The following is a 19,349-nucleotide window of genomic DNA, read 5'->3' as shown; positions in this document are numbered from 1 at the left end:
CACTATAAACTACCACGATTGCTTTCTAAAGAAGAGGGAACCTCTGTCCTCCTGTTTTCCTGAGATTCTTGTGGGGTCTGCTCAGCTTTGCTTAGTAAAGAAACAAGATTTATACACATTCTTTTAAAAAAAAAGAAACAAGAATTTGGACTTTCCAGGCATAGTTCCTAAGGAAGCTCCTGAGGAATGGGATAAAAAGGAAAAAGGAGAAGATCCAGTGAGAAGCTGTCAGGCCAGGAAAGGAATTTGTAAGCTCAGAGGATTTAAGACCCGGGTTTGGATCCTGCCCCTGCTGCTTACCAACCATAGATCTTTGGGCAAATTATATGGCTTTGTTTTGTTTCAGTTTCCACATATGGAAAATTGGGATAATACCACTTCCCTCTCAGAGGAGTAGTGAAGATTAAATGAAATGATCATTGTGAAGTGCCCAGTAACAGTATCTATTGTATTGCTGTGAATAACATTGAGAATGTACAGTCTGACCTCTGCAACAGAGAACATCTTGGCAAAGGCACATTCCCTGCATGTTCAACTAAGAATGAACATATTCTTGGCACAGCTTCTCCAGAGTGCAGTGTTAGTTCAGATACAGCTCAGAGAACCAACGGGACATCCCCAGGTTGCGGTGGAAGCTACCACAGCCTAAGTGCCTTGCCAACTCTCCAGTCTTTCCACCCCCGCCTTCTCCCTTTAAGATTTTTCTGATCAATAAAAGCAGCATTGCTTTCTGTGATTAGGATGACACTTGTGAAAGACTTATATTTATGTAAATAGAAGAAACTAATGTTCATGAAAGAGTTTTAGAAACCAACTCAAGTTGTTATGCAAAAGCAAGGTATTAGAATTATTATAAGAAAAAAGAGGCTTAACAAATACAAAGCTGGACATCCCTGTTTTGTATCAAGTCATTTTCTTCAGCTACATCATCGAGGCATTAAGAAGTTTTAAGGCCGGGCACGGTGGTTCACACTTATAATCCCAGAACTTTGGGAGGTCAAGGTGGGTGGATCATGAGGTCAGGAGTTCAAGACGAGGTTAGCCAACATGGTGAAACCCGTCTCTACTAAAAATACAAAAATTAGTCAGGCATGGTGGTGCACACCGGTAATCCCAGCTACTTGAGAGGCTGATGCAGGAGAATTGCTTGAACCAGGAGGCAGAGGTTGCAGTGAGCCGAGATCGCACCACTGCACTGCAGCCTGGACGATAGAGCAAGACTCCATCTCAAAAAAAAAAAAAAAAAAAAGAAATTTTAAAAGAATTCCTCTCTAGAGCTCTACCTGGTTTCTCCAGAATAACTGAATGAGTGCTAATTTTGCAAAGGTGTAGTTATACAGTTTCTGCCAAGGTAGAGCAGACATACTGATGTGTCCTGGAGGAGGACAGAGAGCTGTGACTACCTCCTTCACCCCCTGCCATGGGTTCCTCCATCCCAGGGACTGTGAGTACCTGCTCGACCCAGAGCTAAGCACTGGGCGTAAGAGTGAGGAAGACAGGCAGGTCTGTGCTGCAAAGGCACTACTGTTGAAACTGTTTGAAACAAACAAAAAATTAACAATATTCATTTACTTCCTTCTCAGTGAGAAGCGATACAAAGCCAACAAAAAGAGGTGTGCAAGTGAAGACTTGGCCCAGTCTGAGAATGTGGGCAGAGGCTTTCCTGAAAGAAAATAATACTTACACTGCAAGAGGAAGAGATTAGAATGCACAGAAGAGGGATACAGAGAGCAGTCCCTCCAGGAAGAAGGAAATGTGCAAAGGCTCAGAGGCGGAAAAGAATCTGGTGTTTGAGGATATGAAAGAAGATCAGTGCATCTTGAGTCTGGTAAGCAGATGGGGATGGTGGGGGCACTGAGAGAACCCCCGGGAATGAATCTCCCAGTTGTTTATATTGGGGAATGGTGGAGATAAACCCCGCTTTTCACAACTAAGGGAATAACCATTCATAATAAATAACAGAGAGGAGTAGCAGGAAAGTGAGGTGTGTGAACAGACATTTGTCACTAAGTGTATTAATGCTTTATTCAGCAAACTAGAATCCTGTGCCGTTGGGCCCAAGATCAAAGACAGATCGAGTGTTGGAGCTAGCTAGTCTTCCTCTGTGTCACAACCAACTTGCAGAAACCTGGGCAAGACAGAGGCTATTTGAACTGCAGGTGGTTTTGTGCAAATCTATTCCCACTAACAGATGATCATTACAAGTAGAGAAGAGAGCATTAGACATTAGACACCAACCAAGCATGCTGTCCCAAGTATTCTAGGCATCAGCACACCCAAGAACAGAACGAAACCCTACTCCTCGGGTAACTCCTGCTTCCAGGGAAGTTTCCACATGGTGACTGACTTGAGTAAATCTACCTGTCAAGACCTGCTTATTTTGCCCTGACCACTGGGAGGCATGAAAACGGAAGGGTGTCCTGAGCTGGCCACAAGCAGCCATGCAACCTGCCTCCAATTCTAGCGCCAAAGGTCCACGTCCATGACAGCACCAGGACAGAGTAGGGTCCTCCTGCTGGCCTGTCCTAGGGCCTATAACCCATGCACCCTTGGATGGTACGTTCTACCCCAGCACTACACAGATTTATGCATAGCTCCTCCATGTGGGACACCCCTACAAGTGTGCCAAGTAGAAATCATCTCATTCCAGCAAGGAGAACCAAGAGAAACCATTCCGCCACCTCCTTTGGGTTCACAAGGGAAAGATGTTTTCTTTGCAACACATCTGCTAAGAGATAACCAGGGAGTTGCCAACTCTCCTCCTCCTCCTTCTCCTCCTCCTTGCTTATCTCCCTCTCCTCCTTCTCCTCCTCCTCCTTTCCTGCCCCTCCCTTTCCTCATTTTTTTTCCATTTTCCTCCCCCTCCTTCTACTTCTCTTTTTTTCTTAACACTTCTCTATACATTCCAGTTTTTCTATAACGAAGACACCGTATTTGAATAAACAGGAAAAAGGAAAGGGGAAAAGAGAACAGGAGGGGGAAACTCCATCCCCAAGTAACCGAAGGGTGACTATTGTGTGGCAAGAACCCTGGGGTCTGGCCCTGAACATTTCACCAGTGATCGCTACACCCATCAGCTCCATGTGAGAGGAAATGATTTGGATCATTTCTAAAGTCTGTTCCAGGTCTAAAAGGAGCTGGAATATGTGAATAAGTTTATTTCTTAAAGCAAAAGAATCCTTCAGAGACTTCATTATATTCCCCAGGAACTTCATTACAGGCCAATGAACCAAAGAAACCAGCTTTGAGCAAGGCCACTGGACTCATCCAGGATTTAGCTCTCAGACCTCAAGGTAGTCCCACCATGGGAACAGTGCACACACACACACACACACACACACACACACACACACATAAGTACCACAGGACTGCTGAGATCGCAGGATTTCTTTTGTCACTGATTTGTTTCAAGTTTTGTCTAAATTAGAGTCTCAAATTAATGAACTTTTGTTCATCCTCAGCTTTAGGAATATGTAGAATTGTGATGTTAGTAAATAGTGCCTGTTGAGTAGAACCATTACTAATAAGATCTTTTATTTCTGAAAATTCGTTAATCCCCCACCCTGAAAAAGTCTTCTACTCCTTTCATAGCTGGGGGAGCTCTGATAAGTGGATGGCGTCAATCTTCAGCCCCTTAACCTTAAAGAGCTTCTCCACGTTCTGAGAGACAGGTGGAGTTTTTTTCACCCACTTGACAGAAAACATCTTTGTATTTATCACTCCTACCCCTGAGGAAGCCAGAGCCTGGAGGCCTGTTGGTAGAATGAAAACTAGAATTGACTTCTTTGACTCTGAGTTTCTATGGGAGCTTTATCACGTGAATACAGTAATGAGGTTCTCTCCCCATCTCTTCCTTCAATTGATCATGGTACCGGCTCACCCCTGTAATCCCAGCACTTCAGGAGGCCCAGGCAGGTAGATCACTTGAGGTCAGGAGTTAGAGACCAGTCTGGCCAACATGGCAAAGCCTCATATCTAATAAAAATACGAAAATTAGTCGGGCGTGGTGGCATGCTCCTAGTCCCAGCTATTTAAAAGACTAAGGCACAAGAATTGCTTGAACCCAAGAAGCTCAGGTTGCAGTGAACTGAGATCATGCCACTGTGCTCCAGCCTGGGCAATGGAGTAAGATGCCATCTCAAAAAAAAAAAAAAAAGACTGGTTGCACCTCACCACCACCACCACTGTTTGTACATCCCCAGTGCTCAGGGGGATTTGCTTTAACTTGGGAAGAGTGATTTATGGATGCCATCAGAGGGCTTGAACCCTGAATCACAAAAATCAATGCAGAAAACAAACTGTCTTAGTCTGTTTTGTTTTCCTATGAAGGAATACGGGAGGTTGGGTAATTTATAAAGAGAAAAATGTTTATGATTCTGGATGGCTGGGAAGTTCAAGATTGTGCATCTGCATCTGGTGAAACCTTCAGGTTGCTTCCACTCATGGTGGAGGGCAAAGGGAGCTGGTACGTGAGAGGCTGCATCCTGAGAGAGGAGGACAGGGCAGGGAGGAGCAAGGATTGTTTTAACAACCAGCTCACATGGGAACTCACAGAGTGAGAACTCATCTCTCTGCAGGGAGGGCATGGATATATTCATGAACCTCGCAACACCACTACACTGGGGATTACATTTCAACATGAGATTTGGTGGGGACAAACAAATTATATCCAAACCATAGCATTCCACTCCTGCCCCCAGCAAACTCAGGTTCTTCTCACTTTGCAAAATACAATCATCCCTTCCTAATAGTCCCAAAGGTCTTAACTTGTTCCAGCATCATCCCAAAAGTCTAAAGTCCAAAGTCTCATTAGAGACACAAGGTAAGTTCCTTTCAGCTGTGAGCCTGTAAGGTGAAAAACAGGTTATTTACCTCCAAGATACAATGGTTGTACAGGCATTGGGTAAACCCCGACAATTTGCAATTAAATGAGAAAGCTATTTGCATATTTGGAACTTATGGTTTAATTATGTCATTTAATCTCCACCACAGACCACTGGTTATTAGCATTCCCATTTCATAGATTGAGAAACTGAGGCTCCATAAGCTGTATCAGCTATACATTAATATTAATCCATATATTAACCGCAAACCTAGAATAACAAGGAATAATAGATCAAATAAAGATGGAGAGGCTAAAAAAAGAAAATAAGACTATGATGAGAGAGTATCAGCATGTGAGAAAATAAATGTCTTTTCTTTATAAATTATCCAGCTTCAGGTATTTTGTAATAGCAGCACAGACTAATCACCATTAAATCACCATTTCCCAGTCACTAATATTTAATCCATTTTCCTCCTTTGTGACGTGCCGTTCTCTCCTTTCTGAAAGTCTCTTTATTTTCCTTCAATGACAGTACTCTTCTCTGAGTTTTCTTTCTATCTCTGTGGCTATTCATAAAAGTGCCTCCTCTCACCAGGCGTCCTTGTGAAGATGACATTGTCTTTAAACCCTGCATGGCAATCCCTGATACACCACTGTGATGCCCAGGGAAGATAGGGTGATCTGGAAGTCCAACTAATTCCAAGTTGGATGATTATCTGAAATTTCATCGTGGGAGCAGACAATGTGGGCTCCAAGCAGATGCAGCAGATCCGCGTGTCCCTCCACAGGCCGGCTGTGGTGCTGATGGACAAGAACACCATGAGGCGCAAGGCCCTCTGAAGGCACCTGGAAAACGGTTCACCTCTGGAGAAACTGTTGCCTCCTATCCAGGGGAATGTGGGCTTGTGTTCACCAAGGAGGATCTCACTGAGATCAGGGACCTGCTGCTGGCCAATAAGGTGCCAGCTGCCCCCATGCTGGTGCCATTGCCCCATGTGAAGTCACTGTGCCAGCCCAGAACACTGGTCTAGGGCCTGAGAAGGTCTCCTTTCTCCAGGCTTTAGGCATCAGCATTAAAATCTTCAGGGACACCATTGAAATCCTGACTGACGTGCAGCTGATCAAGACTGCAGACAAAGTGGGAGCCAGCGAAGCCACGCTGCTGAACATCTCTTCCTTCTCCCTTGGGCTGGTCATCCTGCAGGTGTTTGACAATGGCAGCATCTACAGCCCTGAGGTACCTGACATCACAGAGGAAACTCTGCATTCTCGCTTCCTGGAGAGTGTCCACGATGTTACCAGTGTCTGTCTGCAGACTGACTGCCCAAATGTTGCATCAGTATCCCATTCTAACATCAATGGGTACAAACGAGTCCTGGCTTTGTCTGTGGAGACTGATTACACCTTCCCACTTGCTGAAGAGGTCAAGGCCTTCTTGGCTGATCCATCTGCCTTTGTGGCTGCTGCCACCACACCTTCTGTTGCTGCTGCAGCCCCAGCTAAGGTTGAAGCCAAGGAGGAGTCGAAGGAACAGGACAAAGATATGGGATTTGGTCTCTGACTAATCACAAAAAAGCAACCAACTCAGCCAGCTTTATTTGCAAAACAAGGAAATAAAGACTTCTTTAAAAAGAAAGAAAAAAGGGCCTTCCTCTGGACATGGTGGCTTGTGCCTGTAGTCTTAGCTACTCAGGAAGCTGATGTGGGAAAGTCGCTTTAGCCCAGGAATTCAAGGCTTCAGTGAGCTATGATTGCGCCACAGCACTCCAGCCTGTGTGACAGGGCGAGACCCCATCTGTCTGTCAAAAAAAATTTAAATACCTTTAGCTTATGCTTCTTTTGCAACCTTTTAAATATTGATATGCCTCAAGATTTCATATTAAACTCCTTTCCCATTCTGAATTCTCCTTGAACCATAGTACCTACACTTATGATTTGACCTACTTACCGTGTATTAATACTTTAATGTTCTATTTACATCTCACACCTTTCTGTCGAGCTCCACACAGAGATACTCAATGACCTACTACATATAACCTCTTGGATGTCCCACAGATAATCCAAACTATCTTATCTCAAACCAAACTTACCTTTTCTCTTCCCATTGCTAAACCTTTTATTTCCCCCAGTATCAGCTGAGCCATTGCCAACGCTGCTCATCTTTGCTCATCAATTTTAACCAGAATTGTGTTTCTCTTATCCTAGGCTTCTTCCAACAGCCTGAGCCACAGCACTCCACAAAAACAATTAATACATCAAAGATTTTTAAAAGATAATATTCCAACCTGGTGAGCATGCTTTGTAAGGAGCACTATTACATACTCTTATGATGGTGTTGTAAATTCATACATTTCTAGAGAGCAATTTGATGATACGTATTGTTACCAATATCAGAACATTCCTTTGGAACGCCCTTGCCTAAGTCTCTAAAATAATGTAGTTAGACAGAGACCAAACTGGCCTAGAGAATCTTGAGAGAGCCATACTGCCCTGGCCTGCACCAAAGTGGGCAGTAAGCAACAAGTCAGGGTGAAAGTCTTATTACAAAACCGAGGGTGATGAAGAAGCAGAAGAAGAACATTTTGAACTGGACATCACTAAAGAAGTTGGTGTAGACTCACAGCACTTCAGCATTACCAAGGGCTTGAACCCCATGAGAATCATGTGAAGCAAGTCGAGACTATAAATATTCAGGAAGAAATACTTTGATTTTTTGGTTGATGCCTCCAGAGCTATGTTTGAATCTCAGAGTGAAGATGAGTTGACTCCTTTTGACCTGAGCATCCAGGAATTGGATAATCCAGGTGTAAAATGAATTCTAGAGCTTGACTGGTTTAAGGGGCAGCAGGGACAAAAACGTTTCCAAGACCCGATGGGCATGGATCTGACTACTCAGTGAAGTGCTGTGAGTCTGTGCCAACAACCTCTTTAGCAATGTCCTGTTCAGGAGGATCATGTTGTTCACCAATGAAGACAACCCCTATGGCAATGACAGTGCCAAAGCCAGCTGGGCCAGGACCAAGGCCAATAATCAGTGAGATACAGGCATCTTCCTTGACTTGTTACACCTGAAGAAACCTGGGACCTTTGACATATCCTTGTTTTACAGAGATATCATCGGCGTAGCAGAGGATGAGGACCTCAGGGCTCACTTTGAAGAATCCAGCAAGCTAGAAGACCTGTTTAGGCAGGTTTGAGCCAAGGAGACCAGGAAGCGAGCACTCAGCAGGTTAAAACTGAAGCTCGACAAAGATATAGTGCTCTCTGTGGGCATTTATAATCTGATCCAGAAGGCTCTCAAGCCGCCTCCAATAAAGCTCTGTTGGGAAACAGATGAATCAGTGAAAACCAAGACCCACACATTTAAGGTCAATACAGGCAGTTTGCTTTTGCCTAGCAGTACCAAAAGGTCTCAGATCTATGGAAGGCGTCAGATTATACTGGAGAAAGAGGAAACAGAAGAGCTAAAACAGTTTGATGAAATGGGTTTGATTCCGATGGGTTTAAGCCCTTGGTAAAGCTGAAGAAGCACCATTACCTGAGGCCCTCCCTGTTTGTGTACTTTGGGGAGTTGTTGATGAATGGGAGTTCAACCCTGTTCAGTGCTCTACTCACCAAGTTCTGGAGAAGGAGGTCATAGCATTGTGCGGATGCACACCCCGCAGGAATGTCCTGCTTATTTTGTGGCTTTGGTGCCACAAGAAGAGGAGCTGGATGACCAGAAAATTCAGGTGACTCCTGCAGGCTTCCAGCTGGTCTTTTTATACTATGCTGATGATAAATGGAAGGTGCCCTTACTGAAAAAGTCATGGCAACCCCAGAGCAGACAGACAGGGTGAAGGCTATTGTTCAGAAGCTCAGATTCAAATAAAGAAGTGACAGTTTTGAGAACCCCATGCTGCAGCTGCTCCAAAAACCTGGAGGCCTTGGCCTTGGATTCGATGGAGCCTGAACAAGCAGTGGACCCGACATTGCCCAAGGTTGAAGCAATGAGTAAAAGACTGGTCTCCCTGGTGGATGAGTTTAAGGAACTTCTCTACCCACCAGACTACAATCCTGCAGGGAAAGTTACCAATATAAAACATGATAATTAATGAAGGTCCTGGAAGCAAAAGGTTCAAGGTAGAATATTCAGAAGAGGAGCTGAAGATCCACATAAGCAAGGGCATGCTGGGAAAGCTTGCTGTGCCCAGGCTGAAAGAGGCCCACCAGGGTGCAGGCTGAAGAGTGGGCTGAAGAAGCAGGAGCCACTAGAAGCCCTCACCAATCACTTCCAGGACTGACCAGAGGCCACTTGTCCAGCTGCCCTTCCACACTGTAGCCAGGCTGCCCGGCTTTGTTCTCAGTCAGTGAAAACAGGTGTCTGCTGAGCTAGGAAGAGCCTGCCTGACAGAAGCCGAGGGACTTTACATTTATGAGGCTTTCAGTTGCCATGGTAATGGTGTAGCCCTCCTACTTTGCTGTTCCTAACTCTACTGCCTGAATGAAGAGCCCTAACTTTGTACTGTAAGAAAAAAAAAAAGAGAAACTATACTGCCTCCTGATGCCAAGTGTCTCTCCTGCCAGCAGCAAGGGAGAAAACAATGTGATTTTTTGTTTGTTTTTTTGAGAGAGGGTCCTAGGCTCGAATGCACTGGCACGATCACAACTCATGATCCCTGGGCTCAGGTGATCCTCCCACCTCAGCCTCCCAGGCAGCTGGGACCACAGGTGTGAGCCACCATGCCTGGCTACTTTTTGTATTTTTTTTAAGAGACAGGGTTTCGCCATGTTACCCAGCCTGGTCTCAAACTCCTGGGCTCAAGCAATCTGCCCGTCTCAGCTCCCAAAGTGCTACAAAGTTATGGGATTACAAGTATGACCCATCAAACATGATGTGATGCCTTAAGATCAGCTAACCAGAATAATTTTTACGGAAGTTTAACTATACTGAACTCATCTTCAAATAACATCATCAATGTTATCCTCTCAAGTCAGTTGTCTTCCATGATTATAACAACTTGCAACTCATTATGTCAGGAATCAGAACTGATGACAGAAGTCTGGCTGCAAATGCAGACATCTCCTAATTTGAAGGGGTTTATGCTCATGAGTCTCATCTAGTGCTAGTTTCTTTCTCTTGCACCTTCTTGGAATACTAGATACAAGGCTCCAGTCAGCCAGCCTCAAGACACCCTGATATTCAGTTGCAATGAGATTATATAGATCCTAAATAGCCAATATGAAAACAGCAAAGGATTCTAACTCTGTCAAACTATACTATCACAAAAGGAGGCTTTCTACTCATTTGAAGGTGCACTTTCTGGTGGTGCCTGGTGGCATTTTGCATTAAGTAAAATTTATTCTGCGGTAAATAAAATGTAATGCAAAATGCTGTCATGCACCACCAGAAAGTGCCCCTTCAAATGAATGGAAAGCTCTGTTCAGAGAAAACAAAGAAGCAAAGAACGCATACCAACTGGCGAATGAATTGGAGACATAACACGGTACTTTAGCCTGTAGGGCTTGTTGCCCAAAGTGGCGGTGCCCCAAGCGGTGCACCCGAAATCTGCTTAGGGATTTCCATTCTCTTTTTTTTTTTTTTTTTGAGACAGAGTCTCACTCTGTCGCCAGGCTGGAGTGCAGTCGCATGATCTTGGCTCACTACAACCTCCGCCTCCGAGGTTCAAGCAATTCTTCTGTCTCAGCCTCCTGAGTAGCTGGGACTACAGGCACGTGCCACCATGCCTGGCTAATTTTTGTATTTTTAGTAGAGACAGGGTTTCACCATGTTGGCCAGGATGGTCTAGATCTCTTGACCTCATGATCCACCCACCTTGGCCTCCCAGAGTGCTGGGACTACAGACATGAGCCACTGCACCTGGCCAGGATCTCCATTCAGTCTTATGTTCTCCTTAACATATATCAGGAATCTCCAGAAATTTATTTGCAATTCCTCCTGAATAAATTTATCCTAAGTCAATAAGCAGAGACATAAGATTTGTGGCCTAGGATGTTCAATGCAATATAATTTATTAAAAATTTTTAAATATTAGAAATAATCTAAATGTCCAGTCACAGAATATAATAAATTGAAATACTATAAATATTATTCTTCCATTAAAAATTATGCATTGGAATAATATGCTATGAAAGTGTTCATGATACAATATTCAATTAAAAACAGGATATACATGTATTTATAAACATCATTCAATTAAATGTCTAAATATATATGTGCGTTGAAAAGGAGAGTTAAGGAAATAATGAGATTAGAGGAGATTTTCCTGTAATATGTAGTTATTATCTTTAGAATAAGAAAAAAATAGAAGAGACATTAGGTTGTCTCTGACTAATTAATTAGTACCTGGTGACATATAGGTTTTATTTATATGTTCTCTTCCTCCAATTAGATTTGACTATGATGGAAAGTAAAGATCTTGTTTGCTATTCTTTAGTGTTTCTGTCTCATAACACAGAGCTTTTGGGACACAAAGGCAATCAATCAGTAAGTCTGAGAAGAAATAGCTAATACCATCAGTTCAATGACCACTTCTAGGACGACCATCTAGTCAATCTGTCAACAAAATGAGTGGTGACTAACTTCTTCTACAGCAATGAAGATGTCAAAATTCCAAGTGTAAGGGAATAGCAATAAAATTAGGGTCAGACACATCTGAGCTCCAATTCCAACTTCACCACTTAATGCCTAAGTGCTTTTGACCAACTTACCAACTTCTATGAGCCCATTTGATCACTAATAATAATATCACTCCTCACAGTGGTTAAGAAAATTAAAGAAAGTACAGTGCCTGGTAAATTGTTGGAATTTTCCCTTTTAGATCTTTGCTGCTTTCTCCTGTGGGCATTTAGTGCTATAAATTTCCCTCTAAACAGTGCTTTAGCTGTGTCCCAGAGATTCTGGTACATTGTGTCTTTTTTCACATTAGTTTCAAAATATTTATCTACTTTTGCCTTTATTTTGTTATTTACCCAGTAGTCATTCAGGAGCAGGTTGTTTAGCTTCTATGTAGTTGTGTGGTTTTGAGTGAGTTTCTTAATCCTGAGTTCTAATTTGATTGCATGGTCGTCTGAGAGACTGTTTTTATTTCTGTTCTTTTAGATTTGCTAAGGAGTGTTTTACTTCCAACTATGTGGTCAGTTTTAGAATAAGTGTGATGTGGTGCTGAGAATAATGTATATTCTTTTGATTTAGAGTGGAGAGTTCTGTAGCTGTCTATTAGGTCTGCTTGGTCCAGAGCTGAGTTCAAGTACTGAATATCCTTGTTAATTTTCTGTCTCATTGATCAGTCTAATAGTGATGGTGGGGTGTTAAAGCCTCCCACTATCATTGTGTGGGAGTCTAAGTCTCTTTGTAGGTCTCTAAGAACTTGCTTTATGAATCTGGGTGCTCCTGTATTGGGTGCATATATATTTAGGATAGTTAGCTCTTCTTGTTGTATTGATCCCTTTACCATTATGCAATGTCCTTCTTTGTCTTTTTTTTAATCTTTGTTGGTTTAAAATCTGTTTTATCAGAGACTAGGATTACAACCCCTGCTTCTTTTTTGCTTTCATTTGCTTGGTAAGTATTCCTCTTTCCCTTTATTTTAAGCCTATGTATGTCTTTGTATGTGAGATGGGTCTCCTGAATATAGCACACCAATGGGTCTTGACTCTTTATCCAGTTTGTCAGTCTGTGTCTTTTAACTGGGGCATTTAGCCTATTTACATTTAAGGTAAATACTGTTATGTGTGAATTTGATCCTGTCACTATGATTCTAGCTGGTTATTTTACCTGTTAGTTGATGCAGTTTCTTCATAGTGTCGATGGTCTTTACAATTTGGTATGTTTTTGCAGTGACTGGTACCAATTGTTCCATTCCATGTTTAGTGCTTTTTTCAGAAGCTCTCATAAGGCAGGCCTGGTGGTGACAAAATCTCTCAGCATTTGCTTGTCTGTAAAGGATTTTATTTTTCCTTTGCTTATGAAGCTTAGTTTGGCTGGATATGAAATTCTGGGTTGAAAATATTTTTCATTAAGAATGTTGAATATTGGCCCCCACTCTCTTCTGGCTTGTAGGGTTTCTGCAGAGAGAAAGTCTGATGGGCTTCACTTTGTGGGTAACTAGACCTTTCTTACTGGCTGCCCTTAACATTTTTTCCTTCATTTCAGCTTTGGTGAATCTGATCATTATGTGTCTTGGCATTGCTTTTCTCGAGGAGCATCTTTGTAGTGTTCTCTGTATTTCCTGAATTTGAATGTTGTCCTTTCGCGCTAGGTTGGGGAAGTTCTCCTGGATAATACCATGAAGAGTGTTTTCCAACTTCCCATTCTCCCCGTTGCTTTTGGGTACACCAATCAAATGTAGGTTTGGTCTTTTCACATACTGTCATATTTCTTGGAGGCTTTATTCATTCCTTTTCATTCGTTTTTCTCTAATCTTGTCTTCATGCTTTATTTCATTAAGTTGATCTTAAATCTATGATAACCTTTCTTCCACTTGATTGATCCAGCTATTGATACTTGTGTATGTTTCATGACGTTCTCGTGCTCTGTTTTTCAGCATTATTAGGTAATTTATGTTTTTGTCTAAACTGCTTATTCTAGTTAGCAATTCCTCTAACCTTTTTTCAAGGTTCTTATCTTCCTCACATTAGGTTAGAACATGCTCCTTTAGCTCAGAGGAGTTTGTTATTACCCGCCTTCTGAAGCCTACTTCTGTCAGTTCATCAAACTCATTCTCCATTCAGTTTTGTTTCCTTGCTGGCAAGGAGTTTGTGATCCTTTGGAGAAGAAGCAGCATTCTGGTTTTTGGAATTTTCAGCCTTTTTACACTGGTTTTTCCTCATCTTTATGATTTATCTACCTTTGGTCTTTGATGTTGGTGATCTTTGGATGGAGTTTCTGTATGGATGTCCTTTTTGTTGATATTGATGCTATTCCTTTCCGTTTGTTAGTTTTCCTTCCAACTGTCAGGACCCTCTGCTGCAGGTCTGTTGGAGTTTGCTGGAGGTCCACTCCAAACCCTGTTTACCTGGGTATCAGCAGCAGAAGCCACGGAACAGCAAAGATTGCTGCCTGTTCCTTCCTCTGGAAGCTTCATCCCAGAAGGGCACCCACCAGATGCCAGCTGGAGCTGTCCTATAGGAGGTGTTTATCAACCCCTGCTGGGAGGTTTCTTGCAGTCAGGAGGCATGGGGGTGAGGGGCCCACTTGAGGAGGCAGTCTGTCTCTTAGCAGAGCTTGAGCACTGTACTGGGAGATCCATTGCTCTCTTCAGAGCTAGGAGGCAAGAACATTTAAGTCTGCTGAAGCTGTACTCACAGGCACCCCTTCCCCCAGGTGCTCTGTCTCAGGGAGATGGGAGTTTTATCTATAAACCCCTGGCTGGGGCCGCTGCCTTTCTTTCAGAGATGCCCTACTCAGAGAGGAGGAATCTACAGAGGCAATCTGGCTACAGCAGCTTTTCTGAGCTGCAGTGGGTGCCACCCAGTTCAAACTTCCTGGCAGCTTTATTTACACTGTGAGGGGAAACCACCTACGCAAGCCTCAGCAATGGCAGACACCCCTCAGCAATGGCAGACGCCCCTCCCCTCACCAAGCTCAAGCATCCCAGGTTGACTTCAGACTGCTGTGCTGGCAGAGAGAATTTCAAGTCAGTGGATCTTAGCTTGCTGGGCTCCATGGGTGTGAGATCTGCTGAGCTAGACTACTTGGCTCCCTGGCTTCAGTCCCCTTTCCAAGAGAGTAGACAGTTCTCTCTCACTGGCATTCCAGACACCACTGGGATATGAAAAAACAAAACAAAACAAAACAAAACAAAACAAAACAAAACAAAAAAACTCCTGCAGCTAGCTTAGTTTCTGCCCAAACAGCCACCCAGTTTTGTGCTTGAAACCCAGGGCCCTGGCATAGGCACCCAGGGGAATCTCCTGGTCTGCAAGTTGCAAAGACCGTGGGAAAAGAGGAGTGTCTGGACCAGAATGCAACGGCACAGTCCCTCAAGGCTTCCCTTGGCTAGGGGAGGGAGTTCCTCGACCCTTACCACTTCCTGGGTGAGACAACTTCCCACCCTGCTTCAGCTCGCCCTCTGTGGGCTGCACCCTCTGTCTAACCAGTTCCAATAAGATGAGCCAGGTACCTCAGTTAGAAATGTAGAAATCACCCACCTTCTGCGTTGACTTTGCTGGGAGCTGCAGACCAGAGCTGTTCCTATTTGGCCATCTTGCCAGCCACCAAAAATTTATTCTTTATCCTACCCCATCTCTCCCTTGTTGGCTAAGAAGTGATTCTCAAAACACTTTTTGATTAGTTGTCTACTATGTATTTTTCCATATTCTCCAAACAATTCTATATTATTTAATTTTGATCAGTGAAAAATTGGACCTTGACATTGCCCTTTGTGTTGTCAGTAGGGCAGTAAATCCCCGCTGTGAGGTGTTTAAGGATCACAATAACACAGCTACAGAAATTGCACTCAGAGAAACATACGAAATTAAAGGATTTATTATACTCACAGGCCCTAGAGTGGGATGCAGGCCACACCATGCAGGGGGTCTTATGGGAAGAGCATCAAAGAAGTGGGCTCAACCAAGCAGGAGTGGAGCTCAGAGAAAGGACCCCTAGGCAAGTGGCCTTACTGGGAGTCAGGGTGAAGTACACAAGCAAAACACATGAGGGGGTTTCATTGGTGCATTTGAATGTCTCTAGGTCACAGTCCAGTTATGGTAAAAGAGAAAATTTGTAGCAGGGAGCCGCAGCCTCACCAAACCGGTGTACCTGATTGCTTAGGCAAGATGCTCACAGCCTGTTTGTAGACATTTTGAGACACCAGAAATATATGAAGCTTTAAAAATTTACAATACACCCTTACTATGAAAGGAAGTTCAAAGATGGTGACAATAATAATCTTGGGCTATTTGTGCATTAAGCAAGCCAGTCATTTCAGCAGGGGGAAAAAACAGTGATAATGATTGACTGAATTTTAGTGTATGTAACTCAAGGCTGTTTAATGCTATATCTGAGTATAGTTCCATTAAAAATGGTCTCATTGCCCACCATGCTTTGGGAAATACTGTTGCTGTTAGTTATCATATCATCCATTTTGCAGAATTCTTGATCCTTGTCCTACAAAATTTTTAACACGTGGTTTTTGTTCTCCTGGTGTCAAGATGGTTCCGCCATGTCCTTCTGATATCACGTCAGAAGTAAATTTTTGAGTAAGGACAACAGAGCGAGTGTGCCAGCCAGTCTTTGATTTTTCATTGAAAAATAATAATTTTCCTAGTGTTTTCGCCCAGTAGAATGCAGCTTGCATCTCACTGGGCAGAATTATGTTACTTGCTCATTTGTTAAGTGCAAAAGAAGCTGGGAAATCATCATCATGAAATGTTTTTTCTCTGCAAATTCATCAGATGCTCTATCAATCCACTTTCATCCCTAGAGACATCTCACATGTTATGCTCTGTCATCCTACTCCAATGTGAGCCAAGATACACTGTAGCCTTGGTGATCAGTCAGAACCTTGGGACACTTATATTTCCACCATCTTAGAAATTTTCCTCCTCACTCCAGTGTCACATCTTCTGTTTCTCGGCTGCTTAGTTTTTGGCTTATCCCTTTGTTTGGTGGTGCCCATCCTTCAGTAGCTTTTTGAAAGGGGAAATAAATTTTTGAGACCTTATATGTCTGAAAATGTTCTTCTATTTAGTATCAAACTTGACAGATATCTTGGCTGAGTAGAATTTTAGATCGAAAATTATTTTTCTTTAGCTTTTGAAGGCATTGCTTTTCCAGTGATTGAGAAGTCTGGTGCCATTCTTATTCCAGAACTTATTTATATATTCTGGTTTTCTCTCTGAAAGTTTTCAGTGTGCTGTATCACTCATGTTGTAAAAGTTGGCTTGGTTCCTTATCTACTGTGCACTTGTGGGCCTTTGTAATCTGGAGATTTATGTCCTTCAAATCTAGGAAAAGTTCTCATACTACTTCTTTGATCATGTATTTTCATTTCCTCTATTCTCTTTATCTCAAACAACTATTAATTAAATATTGTCCCTATTGGATGCTCTTTTTAGTTTATTGCTTTTGTTCTCTCTCATTACCCATCTCTCTTCCTTTTTATTCTACTTTTCCATGATTAGTGTTTGCATGATATATCTTTTCTGTCATTTCATTTTTAGCCTATATATCTCTTTTTATTTCATGTACATCTCTCGCAAACAAATACAATGTGACCTTGCTTTTTATTCAGTCTGACAATCTTTGCCTCTTAATGGGTTTAGTTCATTTACATTTATTGTAATTATTGATATGGTTGGATTTAAGTCTTGCTGTTGGTTTCTTATTCTATGTGTTCTTTGCTCTTTTTACACCTCCTTTTCTGACATCTATTGAATTAGTTAAGACTTTAATACAATATTAAAGCATACAGCATCTTAATATACTACCTTAATACAACATATGTAATAAAATATTTAATTGTATTTATGGCCTTTTTAGTTATAATTCTTTATTTTTTGTTCTACCTTGAATTAGCATTTTACAGTTCACATATAATGTAAGAACCTAACAACACAACACTCTTACTTACCCCTCCCATGTTGCTTGTGTCGGTTTTGTCAAAAATTTTAGTTCTATGTGTGATATAAAACTCATAATACATTATTATTATATTCACTTTGAACAGTTTATCTTTTAGAATATCAAGAAACAAGAAAAATTATTATTATTATTATTATTTTGAGACACAGTCTCACTCTGTCACCCAGGCTGGAGTGCAGTGGCACAACCTTGGCTCACTGCAACCTCTGTCTCTCAGGTTCAAACGATTCTCCTGCCTCCACATCCAAGTAGCTGGGACTACAGGTGTGTGCCACCATGCCAGGCTAATTTTGTATTTTTATTAGTAGAGACGGGGTTTTACCACATTGACCAGGCTGATCTTGAACTCCTGACCTCAAGTGAGGCCTCCCAAGTGCTGGGATTACAGGTGTGAGCCATGGTGCCCAGCCTCAAAGAACAACAAAAAAGTATTTTTAAATAATTACTCACATATTTACCATTTACAGTAGTCTTAATTTAGGTTTGAGTTTGTTTTATGTCATTTTCCTTTATGCTGAAGAACTTACTATAACATTTTTTGTAGTACAAGTTGGCTGGTATCAAATTCTGTCAGCTTTTTTTTTTTTNAATATCTTTTGTTTTATTTCTCTTTTCTTATTTATTTATTGAGACAGATCTTTCTTTGTTGCCCAGGCTGGTCTAGAACTACTGGGCTGAAGCAATCCTCCTGCCTCAGCCTCCCAATGTGCTGGGTTACAAGTGTGAGCCACCACTCCCAGCCTTAAAGTCTCTTCATTACCTTCATTTCTAAAAGACATTTTCCTTTGGTATGGACTTCTAGGCTAATAGTTTATATTTTTCTCTCAGTACTTTTCTCTCATCAATACAACTGATGGCACTCGGTTGTCTTCTGTCTTGCATTAGTTCTGATGAGAAGTTCAGCAGTCATATTTATCATTGTTGTCTTGTATTTAATACATCCTTTCTTCATCTCTAGTTGCTTTAAGATTATCTTTGATTTAGCAATTTGATTATGATGGGCATAGTATGGTTTTCTTTGTGTTTATCCTTATTGAGGTAAGTTGAGCCTGTTCGATGTTTAGGTTGATATTTTCTATCAAATTTGAAATTTTTTTAGTCAAAATGTCTTCAAATACATTTTTCTGTTTCTCCTTTGCCTTGAACCCTAATTATAAACATGTTAGACCATTCAACATTTTCCCACAGGTCTCTGAATTTGGTTCTTTTTTTCTTCAGTCATTTTTTTCTCTGAGCTTCTATTTGGCTAGATCCTGTTGATGTAGTTTAAAGTTTATTGATTTTTTCCCCTTCTGCAGTTGTCAAATTAATGCTAACCTCAGTCAGTAAATTTTTTATTTCATTTTTTTTTTAGAATTTCCACTTGCTTCTTTTAAATAGTTTCCATTTCTGTATTGAAATTTCCCCTCTGATCATTCACTTTTTATATATTTTCTGTTATGTCCTTGAACATATTTATAAATTATCTTACAGCCTTTGCTAATTCCAACAACTGTGCCATATCTGAGTTTGCCTCTATTCAATGTCATTTCTCCCAGTTATGGTTCCTGTTTTCTAATCTCTTCATATACGAATAATTTCTTTTATAGCAAGTTGGACATTATAGATAACACCATGCATTTTATTGTCTTCTTTTAAGACTGTTAAATATGGCTCTTTCAGATAGTTAACTGGTGATTTAGTTTAATCCTGTGGAAACTTAGTTTTACTATGTATTAGGCCAGGTGAAGAGTTACCTTAACTCTAGAACTTTTTTAGCCCTTCCCCTAAAGTGTAACCTTTCTATGATCTCATCTAAATATTCAGAGTATATAGAATGGTCTCTTCACTCTGATTGGTTAGAATTTAAATGCTTCCCCAGCACTATATATCCTCCAGGATCTCCAGCCAATTTCATGGAGTCTCCCTATCCGCATGTGCAGCTTAGTATTTGACCAA

At 41.7% G+C, this 19,349-nt stretch overlaps 2 pseudogenes; both read left to right on the top strand.

Moving 5' to 3' along the window:
* Window positions 1–5,483: 5,483 nt before the first annotated feature.
* On the top strand, window positions 5,484–6,386 carry LOC108302629 (annotated as a pseudogene).
* A 98-nt stretch (window positions 6,387–6,484) lies between these two features.
* Window positions 6,485–9,108, top strand: LOC108302608 (annotated as a pseudogene).
* Window positions 9,109–19,349: the final 10,241 nt, after the last annotated feature.

This window comes from Cebus imitator, unplaced genomic scaffold (assembly GCF_001604975.1).
Source record: "Cebus imitator isolate Cc_AM_T3 unplaced genomic scaffold, Cebus_imitator-1.0 Scaffold42, whole genome shotgun sequence".
NCBI classification, from domain to species: Eukaryota; Metazoa; Chordata; class Mammalia; order Primates; family Cebidae; genus Cebus; species Cebus imitator.
The sequence above is the reverse complement of the archived record's forward strand: the minus strand, read 5'-3'. Positions and strand labels throughout refer to the sequence as shown.